This window comes from Podarcis bocagei (assembly GCF_964188305.1).
Source record: "Podarcis bocagei genome assembly, chromosome: 6".
Taxonomy (NCBI): domain Eukaryota; kingdom Metazoa; phylum Chordata; class Lepidosauria; order Squamata; family Lacertidae; genus Podarcis; species Podarcis bocagei.
Genome location: NC_138130.1, coordinates 78621002 through 78633223, shown reverse-complemented (window position 1 = coordinate 78633223; position 12222 = coordinate 78621002). Strand labels below are relative to the sequence as shown.

The 12222-nt window shown below is 44.5% G+C and overlaps 1 protein-coding gene across 2 annotated transcripts in view; it reads right to left on the bottom strand.

Moving 5' to 3' along the window:
• LOC308589105 (galactosylgalactosylxylosylprotein 3-beta-glucuronosyltransferase 1-like) overlaps positions 1-12222 on the bottom strand; it is a 56834-nt gene that overhangs the window by 19975 nt on the left and 24637 nt on the right. Inside the window, exons 1-2 of one of the 2 annotated variants that reach the window (XM_081198007.1) lie at positions 6446-6541; positions 836-1057 (exon numbers count right to left, since the gene is read on the bottom strand). The gene's annotated coding sequence lies outside the window, so the exon portion shown is untranslated. Of the gene's footprint in view, positions 1-835; positions 1058-6445; positions 6542-12222 lie in introns of those variants that run through there. The other variant, XM_081198008.1, reaches the window with a different exon arrangement.

Sequence of the window (12222 nt, the reverse complement as noted above, 5' to 3'; positions counted from 1 at the left end):
CTGATCCTTAGTTCTGAGTAAAAATGCCAGGATTACAACTAATTGCCTCTCTCTGTGTGTGTGTACACACATAAATTAAATAATATTTGTTTTTTAAAATATGGATCTCTTTAGGGATATGGATCTCTAAAGAAGTTCCTATGCTGGACCGTCTTTTTCTTCAAACACTGAAAGCATAGGATTTCTTTCTTCTGTACTAATGCTATCGACACCTGAGCAAGAGGCAAAACTTCAGCGGGTGAAGCTTTTCCCTTCACTGAATTCCCACTCTAGAAAAGGGCTCTGATGTGGCAGCAGTTTTGCCTGTCATAAAGGTGCCAAAAGGCCCTGATGGAAAGAACCCAGCAAGTCTAACGAACTGTCAGCGCTACGTGCAAACAAGCAACGGACATCTTCCCATAATCAGTCTCATAATTACATTCAGTTACCTAGTTCCGGGTAGAGGAACAAAAACAGTTTCGGCAGTGTGTTAAGTTTGTTTGTTTTTTTATGAAATACTTTCAAGTTAGCCAGCAAAAGCAGAACACTGGAAGCAGTAGCTGCAAGAGCAGAGCTAATAGGCAGGAACAAAGCAGCTACGTCATAATCCTGTCAGCCATTTCCAATCCCTCTCTAGGATCGCAGTTTTGCTGATCAAGGCTGACAGGAGTCCAAGAACATCTCAGGGACCACAGGTATCCCACCCCTGAGTCAGAGCTGTGATTCTCCTGTCCCTGCCTGCAATATGTAACTGCTGACAGTTTTGAAATTTAGGAGAAAACCCTATTCATAATAACGGCACTCCTTCCCTTGCTAGGCGAGCACACCTCATCAGCCATGCTGCAAAATGACTCACCAGTTATCTGTCACAACAGAGGGCATGCCTTGACACCAATGGCTTTGAGGAAGAGAGTCTAGCTGGCAGGTTTGTTTAGCCCCCTGGCCTTCCTGGGATCTGCCAGGAGTTGGTGTCCTCTGAGATGCTCCTCAGGTGCAGAGTGTATACATTTGGCACTTCCTTGCAGGCCTTCTTCCACATTCCTGTCTGTCAGGGGGGGACGGTGCTTTCTCTGGAGGCCTAAGCAGACACAGACCTCATTAGTCACAAAGCAAAGTTTCTCACCTGCTTGGAAGAAATATGACCGTGGCCGTTCCTGATACGAAAAGCACAACTACAAGTATTTCATTTGAAAAGCTGATTCACATACTTACCAGGCATCTTCACGCGTCCCTGTGCTACAGCCATACGTTTACAAAGTCAATTATGTCACTGCTTTTAAAAAAACAAAAACTGTTGCTAAAGGGTTGGATTTTTTTAAAAAAATATCTCTATCTTGTTTTCTCTAGGCTGAGTACATACACAGGTGCTTCAAGCCTTTTCTCAGATGACAGGTTTTACTTGAGCTCTGAATCTTTTCTGATTTAGCAACATGCTCCTAGGACTGTGATGTTCCTAGTAATCTACATGAGGCCTTGCCAGTGCAGCGTAAAACATATTATTCCTGCTTGAGCCTTGGGTAGAATGTTTCCACAAACCAGAATTGAACTGGCCTTTTGTGCTGGAGTGTCGCATAGCTGACTCACATTCAGTTTGTTCTTCACCATGAGTCCAATCTTCACTTTACATGTGCACAGCTAGTCTTCCTTCCAGTGTTTAATTAGTGTTCTTTCCAAAGTTTACAGTGACATTTGAGAAAGACCAAGCAGTCATCATCAGTCTAGTGCTCCAATTGATGTCAATAATTTTGCCATTTTACCCCATCGTATAAAAAGGGAATGTTCTGAATGGGAAGGAGAGCACTTTCGCCATGACGACACACCTTTGCCAGCATGCGCTCACACCTCGAGAATATAAGGGTCGTCCTACTAGATCAGACCAAAGGCCTATCTAGTCCAGCATCTTGTTCTCACAGCAGACAACCAGATGCCTATGGAAACGCCACAAACAGGATAGGAGGACAAACACTCCCCCCCCACTTGTTATGCCTAGCACCTTGTATTCAGAGGCACACTGCCTCTGACACTGAAGACAGCACAAAGCCATCATGACTGGTATCCATTGTTAGGCTTATTCCCCATGAATCTGTCTAACCCCCGTTTCAAGCTCTGGAAGTTGGTGGGCATTATTACTCCTTCTTGTGGGAATGAATCCCATAGTTAAATGATGCACTGTGTGAATAAATACTTCTTTTGTCTGCTGCCAGTCTTTCAGCATTCAGCTTCATTGGGTTTTAGTGTTACAGAGAGGGAGAAAAACACCTCTCTCCATTCATAACGTTATACACCTTCAGGTCAGCTCTGGGTGCCCAGTGTGTGCTTGTGCTGTACCGCCCCTAATATTCCACTTAAAAACCTGGGAATGGAAAAATGCCATGAGAAGTTTTGATACTTAATGGCGTTCTGCAAAAACTCAAGCAACTTTTGTTAGGAGTTTAGAAGAACTGTGAAGGGCAGTGACATGTAACAAAAACAGATGAATGGAAAACAATTAATGCAAATTAGGCACTGGGAGACGTAGAGAATGACTAAAGAACTATATGCAACAGGGAAAGATCCACAGCTGGCAGGGGAAAATGCTATTGTGAGTGTGCATTTAAATATACCAGGGACAAAAGAAATCCGAACAATGATGTAACTTGTTCTCATTACTAGAAGCAGAGGGCAAAACGGTTAATAGTGAGCAGTGAAAGCAGTTGTGTTTAAAACAGATTCCCAGATTAATTATGGAAAGGAGTGGGATGATGCATTCATGACACATAATGATGATGAACTACTTCCTGTTCCAACTGTATCAAGGGACAAACACAAACAGATTTAAACGAGCCAGCCTGAATAACTTGTTCCAAATCATATTTTGGATCTCTGAATACAACACATGCACAGAATAGAGCAGTTAACACAACATTTTCACCTGGTCCCTTTACTTTTTCTTGCAAAGACCCACTTCACTGAGACACGTGCTCACATGGCAACATCCCTTTAATTAACATGGTGTCAGATTTGTAACGTCTGAATGCACTAGATACTTTCTAGAGGGCTTTGCTCAGGAGCAATGAAATAACAGCAACCAGGGGCTGCTTTTTTTGACCTTTTCAAATGCTGCTCTAAAAACTATGATTTCAAAAGTACACCTACAGGACTCAAAGGATGAACAAACCAGTGTTTGGAAACACATCACGAAAGTATACTGGTCAGGTAGTCACAACTGGTTTCATTTGGGTGGCCACTTATACAAAGAGTCAAAAAATGTAAACTACATCACCAAAAAGAGACAAAAATGGGGGAGATGTGCATGACATTTGCATATACACTAGTATTAATACAGTAGTTTAAATGAAGCTTGTAAATGTTGGAACGGCTCTGAAAACTAGGATCAGAAATGAGCTCTCATCACTCCCTGTTCCCTTTCATCACCTTTCTTCTTTTCTGAAGTTTCCTCTTCTCAGCTCCCATATCTGTTAATACCTGCTTCAGAACTTCATTCCTAACCACCTATAACAACATTCACTGGCCGAATGATGGATGCCTTCAATATGCTGCCTAAGATCCTTGAGCCGATTTCCAATTATACACGTCTCGCTTTAATTTCAGTCATCCATCATCCGTTTTCCTTTTATATAGAGATATCTAAAGGAGAGCTTCATAATTAAAAGTTTGAGACGCAGCCTTTGAAACAGATGCTTCCCCTTTAACTTAATTGTTCCTGTCGTCTACGGAACCAGCTAATAATTGTGCGTGGGGCTTATGAGTCAGAAGGATTGGCTAAATAAGCATGGGGAACCTGTAGTCCTCCAGATGTGTTGACCAACATCTCCCATCATCCCAGCCCAGTGGTCAAGCTGTCTGGGGCTGATGGAAGATGACTATAGTCCAGCATCATTTGGCAGACCACAGGTTCCCATCCCTGTATCAAAGGAAAGCAAGTATTGGTTTCAAGTCAAAGAGGTAAAATGAATATAATTTTGTATGTGAAGAAGAAGAGGAGGAGGAGGAGGAGGAGGAGGAGGAAGAGGAAGAGGAAGAGGAAGAGGAAGAGGAAGAGGAGGAGGAGGAGGAGGAGAAGGAGAAGGAGAAGGAGAAGGAGAAGGAGAAGGAGAAGGAGAAGGAGAAGGAGAAGGAGGAGACTCTTGGAATTAGCAGCCATTCAAAGATTGTTGACAGTGTGAACAAGCATGCTTTAGATCTGTCATTCTACACATATCTGCCCATATCTTTACAAACAAAATCTCTCTGTAGGAAGCAGATTTGCATATCCATCTGGAGTCCCAAGAAAAAGCACAGAGCACAACCTTCCATTTCACATGCTACACTCGGCAGGTTCGTTTTGAACAGTTAAGTATGATACTCAAATTATGGAGCAATTAATTTTAACCAGCTGCAAAGGTAAAGGGTGTGACAGCCTGTATACATGCCAGACAAGGGATTATCTCTCCATAAAGAAATCTGGCCACGTGGCACAATTGGCCATATATATTTGTTAGTTTGTCCTTCAAAGCCGGTTTCTATAAAAACTTTATTGGATGATGTTATATACCGTATTTTTCGCTCTATAACATGCACCCGACCATAACACGCACATAGTTTTTAGAGAAGGAAAACAAGAAAAAAAATATTCTAAACGAAACAGCGGATGTTTTTGTGGTTCCTGCTGTGGCCACAGACATGTGATCTGACGGTGAGTTTGGGGTAGCCCAATGCAAAAATCCTGAGGATCCATGTGGATCCATGCTTTGTAACCATGTTTTTGCACCACTGCGGCCCCAGGCAACAGTGGGTGCGTGATTTTTTTGGTGCAAGCTGTAGCCATGGACATGCTATGTGATCTGATGGTGAATTTGGGGTGACCCAGTGCAAAAATCCTGAGGATCCATGTGGATCCGTGCTTTGTCACCACGTTTTAAGTGGGGAGGGAAGGAAAAGCACTCAAGGGACAAGGAACACGCGTGGGGTGTGTGGAGAAGGATGCTGTTAATAATGCAGAAGAGGGGTATAAGAGGAGAAGGCTCCTCTCCTCTCCCGCTTTGCTTCTTTAAAGCGAGCAGGCTCTCTGTCCCTCTCTCCTCCCCACTCAGCGGCTCTTCTCCCGCTTTGCTGTTTCAAAGCGAGCCACGGAGGAGGGAAGGAAGGGGAACCATGGATCCTCTGCTCACGACTGCAGCAGATCCCCCCGCCCCGCCACCCGTAGGCATTCGCTCCATAACATGCACAGACATTTCCCCTTACTTTCTAGGAGGGAAAAAGTGAGAGTTATGGTGCAAAAAATACGGTAAATATGTGGTTCTTTTAATTGTCTTTTTTTCTTTTTTGTCACCTTTAAACCTTTTTTCGACCTTTTTGAGGTGACAAATTCTTTTTCTTCTTCTTTTTTGTGCTTAATTTTGTTATACTTACCTTTACTGTATGATTGTATTTTAAACTAATAAAGATTTATATTTTTTTAAAAAACAAAACAAGCAAACAAAAACAAAGCCAGTTTCTGTAATCGTTGGCTCCGGTGAGTAGGCCTTGGCAGCTGGGTTGCTGTCCAACTGCTAGCTATTTCCATTCTAGCTGCGTGTATGAAATTGGCCCATACAGGGGGAGATGACTGGGATGGACGCTTTGATGGTGGCGATGAGAAGGAAAGGGGCTTTAAACCTCCAACTGCTGCTTATCTGGATTAGGCCCTTGCACATAGTATTTATACTGGAAAGAAACATCCCCTTAACAGCAATGGAAGACATCCTAATGCAAAAAACACATTTGGATGGCCCAGTCTTTGCTGTGGCAGGCAAAGTTCCCAAACTGGATCATTCATATATGGACATATATATGAGCCTCTCTGTTTCTTCCCCAGGGTGAATGGAGCTAAAATCACCTCTCACCAGTGTAACTACAACGCTTAGGTCAAATTCACCTCATACTTTTAAAGCTTGTGGCTTTCCCCCAAATAATCCCGAGAACTACACCCTAAATAGCTACAATTCCCAGCACCCTTAACAAACTACAGTTCCCAGGATTCTTTGGGGGGAGCTATGCGATCTTAGGGAGGGGAAAAAACACCTTTCTATCTGTACGCAGAAAGTGATTTTGGCTCTGATCACACTATGAAAGCAAGAAACATCCCTCCCTTCTCTGCATTAAACCTTCCCTGAAGGGATCACACACAAGCAAAGTACACACCCCTCTGATTGAAGTTCTAACTTAACACACGGCTGTATGTTTTATACCAAACAAACATCTTGCTTTGCTCTCAGAGGGCAGTGAATCTGGGTCAGGCTGTAAATGCTTTATCACGTATTTGTAACCAGGTGTGTGATGATGCCAAGAAAGAAATAGGAACATTAATTTCAAGAGTGGGATTAAGGCCCTTTTCTCTATGCACCAGGCATGTGGTTGGTGTGCAGATCTGTGTGGAGTCTGGAAGGGAATTTGAAGTTTTTTGGTTGGTGAGATTCACACAAATATCTGGTGCCCCTTACGTTACCTTTAATGCAAACTGATAGGCAGGAACCGCAGTCCGGGAATACATTGGGGGCCAGCCTTTCTAATCTTCCTACATCCCTCTAAAGAGAACCAAACCTAGGAGACGAAAAAGAGGAAGGAAGTTTAATAAAAGTTTTGCCATGCTCATGAAAACCAATTATTTATTTGTGCCACAGAGTATTTAATTGCAGAAAGATAAAACATGTTTTCTCTCCTTAAAAATGTTGCAATCTGTGTCTTTCAAAGGGAGAGTTTAAATCTATGACCCTTAATGATGACTGGAAGATCTGCACTCAAGTGTATTAGGCTGGTTGCGACAGTAGGTGAGGTTGGGGGTGGACTTTCTGCTATGTGCTCATTCCAGTGGTGGAAATGGCATTGGGGGGGGATCTCAAACATAGGAGGGACCCCCATATGAGGTCTGTGTTGGTTGGCCAGGAAAAAATAGTTATATGAAAAGGAAAGTTCCTGGATGCCAAGATCCATGCTTGGGGCAAGTACTCTTTGGGGCGAGAACCCCAGCAGAGATTTAAAATCACAAAATATGCAGCAAAGTAAAGCGTGGAAATACAGGCTGTTAGACCTTTACAATACGCCCTTGTGAGTTCCTTCCAATGTTTCCCTCTTCCCCCAGCATAGAAAAAGACCACACATTTGCTAAGTTAAAAATGGCTTTCTTAATAACTCAGATTCATGTGCTTTTCCATATAGAAGTCAGAAAAGCTGCACAGGCAGTAAAACTCGTCTTAAGTTACTGTGGTGAAAGAACCTGAATTATTGGTATAGGAACACAAGCATGGCTTGTGAAAGCCATGTGGTCTGAGCTGCAGCAACCATCTCAGATCTCCTCACGCGTTGAGCCTCTCTGGTAGACCGAAGGAACAAAGACTTGATTGCACAGTCCCTCCCAAAGTGAGCTAAGTCTGGCAGGACAGCTTACTTTATGGTCTTAACCCCTTCATGCATAAGATTTAAGCATGTTGGTTGTATGAGTCTAGTTATTCCACAGTCTGGAGGTGACACACCAACCTAAGTACATTTTCCCTGCCACTTTCCTAATCACAAAAGACATTTTAAAAAAATAATTGGACTGGTAGCGCTTGGGCAACAGAATGCATTAATCCACTTTCATGGTGAAAACCTAAACTTCCCACTATCCACCTCACAAAGCTATGACAGTCTGGAGGTACCCTCTAGCATCCAGAGACTCAAACCAGGTTTGGACGTATCCTTAGTGAGCTGCCTAGGTCTGTCGATACTCAGGCCTCAGAGCCAAGGAAAACCAGTCCCTGTGATTGGCAGCCTCTGTATAGGCCAGGCCTGTACTGGCCAGAACAACAAGAACAACAAGAACAAGAACAAGAACAAGAACAAGAACAGGATATTGGGCTTCTGTCCAGGCCTGATCAACATATCAGTGGCCTTTGCCCACTGCACATCAGATTCAGCCCTAGTTTAGCACAGACCCTGCTCAAGTCAAGTTCTAGCGCCAGACAGCAAGGCTCTTCCTGGGCCTGGATTCAAGTCCAGCCATGCATGGCCCAGCCCTGACATTCAGATATGCACCACATGAGTATTTTTGATTTTAAAAAAACATAACAGGGCAGGCAAATAACCTGCCCATCTGGCCTTAACAGCAGCACTGGAAAACATGGAGAAGTGACTCTTTCTTTCTTTCTTTTTCTTTTAAACTAAACAGGACACTGTGCTGGTGAGTACAGATGTGTCTGCCTTAAAATTTGTCACCAGTTGGTGAAACAAAGTCAGTATTGCAAGTCCCAAGCCTGGATGCACGAGCTGCAGTCAGCTGCATTTCACAGGCCAGCGTGCATTTGTGGGCCTGTGCCAGAAAGGATCTAATCAGATCTGCACAAATGAATCCCGCACTCATTCGGTGCCTTGTAAACATGCGCAGAAATTTGCCACATCTCGATGTGCCGGTTGCTTCCTGCTCTGCGGCTTCTTCCCCCCAGCAGCCCATAAACACCCTGAGAAAGTCCATGCAGATTTCATGAGTTGTTGGTGCTGGAAGATGCAGGCAGAAGGCAGAGCGGGGAGCCTTTCCTCCATTATTGATGAGGCTGACCTCTCTTCAGACAAGGGATGCATAATTCATGCCGGCTCGGGTGTCTGTGGTGCTTGGCAGCTCTTCTTTCTGCTCCCTGAAATCAGGAGGAACTTCCTGTTGCCCGTTGTCACCCTCCTCCCTCCACATCCCACTTGGAAGGGAAGGGCCATAGCTCAGGGGCAGATCATGTACCCAGCATGTAGAAGGTCCCAGTTTCAATCCCTGGCATCTCCATCCCTGTCTGATATCCCAGATAACAGCTGTCAGTCAGTGTAGACAACAGTAAGCTGCCATCGGAACAGGGAAGGGAGGGAGAGGGGCGGTTGGGATACAGGGAACCTTCAAAAATCTTGCGAAGCAGCTCTGCACCTCGTCAGTCTGAGGGTGGGGAAAGCCACAACTTCAGGGTGAAGGAGGGGAAAGGGCTAGAGGATGCTGCTGGGAGCCTCAGCACCACTCCTTGCCAAGCCGGCCAGGAGGGAAGCACTCCTCTTCCGTCGCCCACCTTGCGCACAGGTGTAAAATGCAAAGAAGGAAGGAAAAGGCTGGGGGTGACTAAGCTCTTATGTTGGGAGAGGACACAGAAACAACCACTCCCACATTCTGCTAGCAATTGAGGCAGACATGAACTTGTGGCTCTGCACTGTAAATAGTTTTGCACCATAATAAAACCTGTAAAAGACAGGTGGGAGTCCTGACTGGTTACTCGCGAGCAACCACCATTGCCATCTGACATAGACGGACTAATGGTCTGACTCAGCATAAGGCAGTTTCCTACTATCTTAGAACAAACAGGTGTTGTGATATGGGGTCAAGTACAGAATTTGCTATAGATCTGTATCTTTTCACCCCCAGCCTGCTTCAAAACACCCAGGGTTTATTTTTTTCTATTTAAACTGTTTTCCTTGTGCAACAAAAGATGCCGTCATTACCGAGCGAGAGTTGTGTGCATTCCAGATATCTCTTTGGCCGAGTAATACTCGCTATCAGGATATTGTGTTTCCCCCAGCAGCTACACAGCGGTGTTTTTATTACTGGGGGGGGGGGGGAAGCAGTTGTCTCTACTCCTCTGCTGTTAATGTCAGTTGCAACGACGACGAGGGCTGTGTGAGATACAACTGTGCAGATGTCATATGTACCTGCTGGAGAGTGCCTGTGAGGGGCACAACAGTTGTGTGATTCTCCACCCACCCACCTGTATCTTGAAGTGGTAACGTCACAGAATTGTGTCACATTTTCTGTGCCCACCCCCCGAAAGAGGTAGGTCAGCCCATAAATACACACCTGAGGGGTGTGTGTGTGTGTGTGTGTGTGTGTGTGTGTGTGTGTGTGTACAAGTCCTGGAAAATCCAAACACAGGATATATATTCATTATCTACTTTATTTGTCACGCTTATATCCCACTTTTCCTCCAAGGAGCTCAAGGTGGTGAATGTGATCCTCTCCATCATTTAATCCTGACAACAATCCTGTGAGGGAGGCTAGGCTGAGAGGCAGTGACTGGCCCAAGGTCACCCAGTGAGCTTTGCGGCTGAGTGGGGATTCGAACCCTGGTCTTCCAGGACATAGTCTGCAAGGGCTATACTGGCTACAAAATGAGGTTACTAAGTTGGTCTTTGGTCTTTGGTTATTTGAACCTTGGTGGCTCATGCCTTCACATGCCACAGAAGGCTTCTTTGAAACAGCTACCCAGCCTGATCACGTTTATCTTCAGGTAACTCTGAAAATTCTGGCCTGGAAGGTTGCATTGTCATAGGAAAATGGTAAAGTGCCAATAGACCATCAGATCCAAGGCAACGGAGTCAGTAGATCCCACACCTTTCCCCCAATGGACCACTGGAAAATACCTGGGGGTCTTGGTGGACCACATAAATGATTTTTTTCTCTGCAGCTTGTACCATTTGTAATGTGCTGGGATACATTCCATGCGGTTTTTAATTGTATTTTTTATCACCACTTTCATTTCTTAAATTGTATTTTACTATTTCACAATTTGAATTCTACAGAACTCAAATTGTAACCCAATAAAAATAAATACAAAAGGTAATAGAAGCAATAAAAATACAATTGAAATCCATATGGATGTTTTAATGCGGACCCACTTTTCTTTCAGACCACCTGAAAGAAAACTTCCAGTTCACAGTTTGGTAACTCCTGCAATAGTTGACAGCTGGCTTCTTCCAGTATTCCCTTCCCTTCCCTTCCAGTACTCCTCTATCTGCCTAGAATCATAGAGTTGGAAGAGCCCGAGGGTCATCTAGTCCAACCCTCTGCAACAAAGGACTCTCAGCTAAAGCATCCAGGACAGATGCTTAAAAGCCTCCAAGGAAGGAGAGTTCACAACTTCCTAAGGTAGACTGTTCCACTGTTGAACAGCTCTTACTCCTCAGAAAGTTCTTCTGTTAGTTAGAATCTCCTTTTCCAAAAGTTTAGTCAGAATCTCCTTTCTTGTAACTTGAAGCCACTGGTTCGAGTTCTACCCTCCAGAGCAGGAGAATCGTATCTCCTCTCAGTTCCCTCTCTTCCCTCAATCATTCCTCATAAGGCTTGATTTCCAGACCCTTGATCATCTCGGTCGCCCTCCTCTGCACACATTCCAGCTTGTCAACGTCCTTCCTAAATTGTGGCGGTCCAGCTCTTCTGTGGAGGATGAACTGGTGCTTAGATTCCAAAAACATGGGATGCTTTGTACAAATCTGAACCTTTTTAATACTTGATTAGACTGGGGACACCAAATGGTAACACAGCAATCAACACTTAGCATCCATTCTGAAAAAAGCAATGGAGCACAACCAATTTCTTTTCTTTTCTTGTTTTAAAAAAACCCACAGTACATTTTCCTGCCAGCGCACTGCAGTGAGGAGAGCTATGTTTGCAAAGACGTTCATCCTCAGTTACGCGAAGGGGAGGTGGGCTAACAAGGGGATTCAAATCAGCTACAGCAGATTTATCAGAGTGGGTTCAACATACTGTTTGAGATTACGGTTTATCCATATCATTCTACGGACTGTGGGAGCAGCTGGTCACTAGGCACAGATCACCCTAAGAAACAGGATAACACTGACTCAAGGAGGTAGCTACTGAGATGGAGTTCTGCTAATCATGGGCTTGGCTTCTCCTCGCTCTTTCATTGTTATGCAGACTTAATGAGATAGTTGTTTAAGCAGATCCTTCCCCCTCCCCTCTAAAAGAAGCACATCTGTAATGAGCAGGTTTCTCACACTGCTTTCCGCATCAGAGAACGGCTCTGCGCAGATTCCCCGAACTGGTCCTCTTGTTATCTGTATTGTGTCAGAGCTCAGCTGCACGTTGGGGATGTACTGTTCATAAGGAAAGAAAAAGTTGCAGCATCCAAAGCAAGAGGGGGCAGGAAAGGAGGCAATGGTCACTCTGTTACAACCTGCATGGGGGTGTTGATGGGAGCAGTGGCAGTATAAAGGCACTGGGTGCCAATTCCATTTATTTAGCACATTTTCACCCCACTTTTCCACAGGGCTCCATGGAGATAACATTGAATTTATTTTTTTTAACTGCCAGTACAACACACACACATACACACAGATATAGACTCATAGAATTGTAGAGTTGGAAAGGACCCTAGGGGTCACCTAGGTCAACCCCCTGCAATGGGGTTTACGGGACCACCTCTCCTGGTAAGCCTTGCAGAGGACCTTAAGGTCTATGAATAACCATAGTTTAGAGGTCCCGGG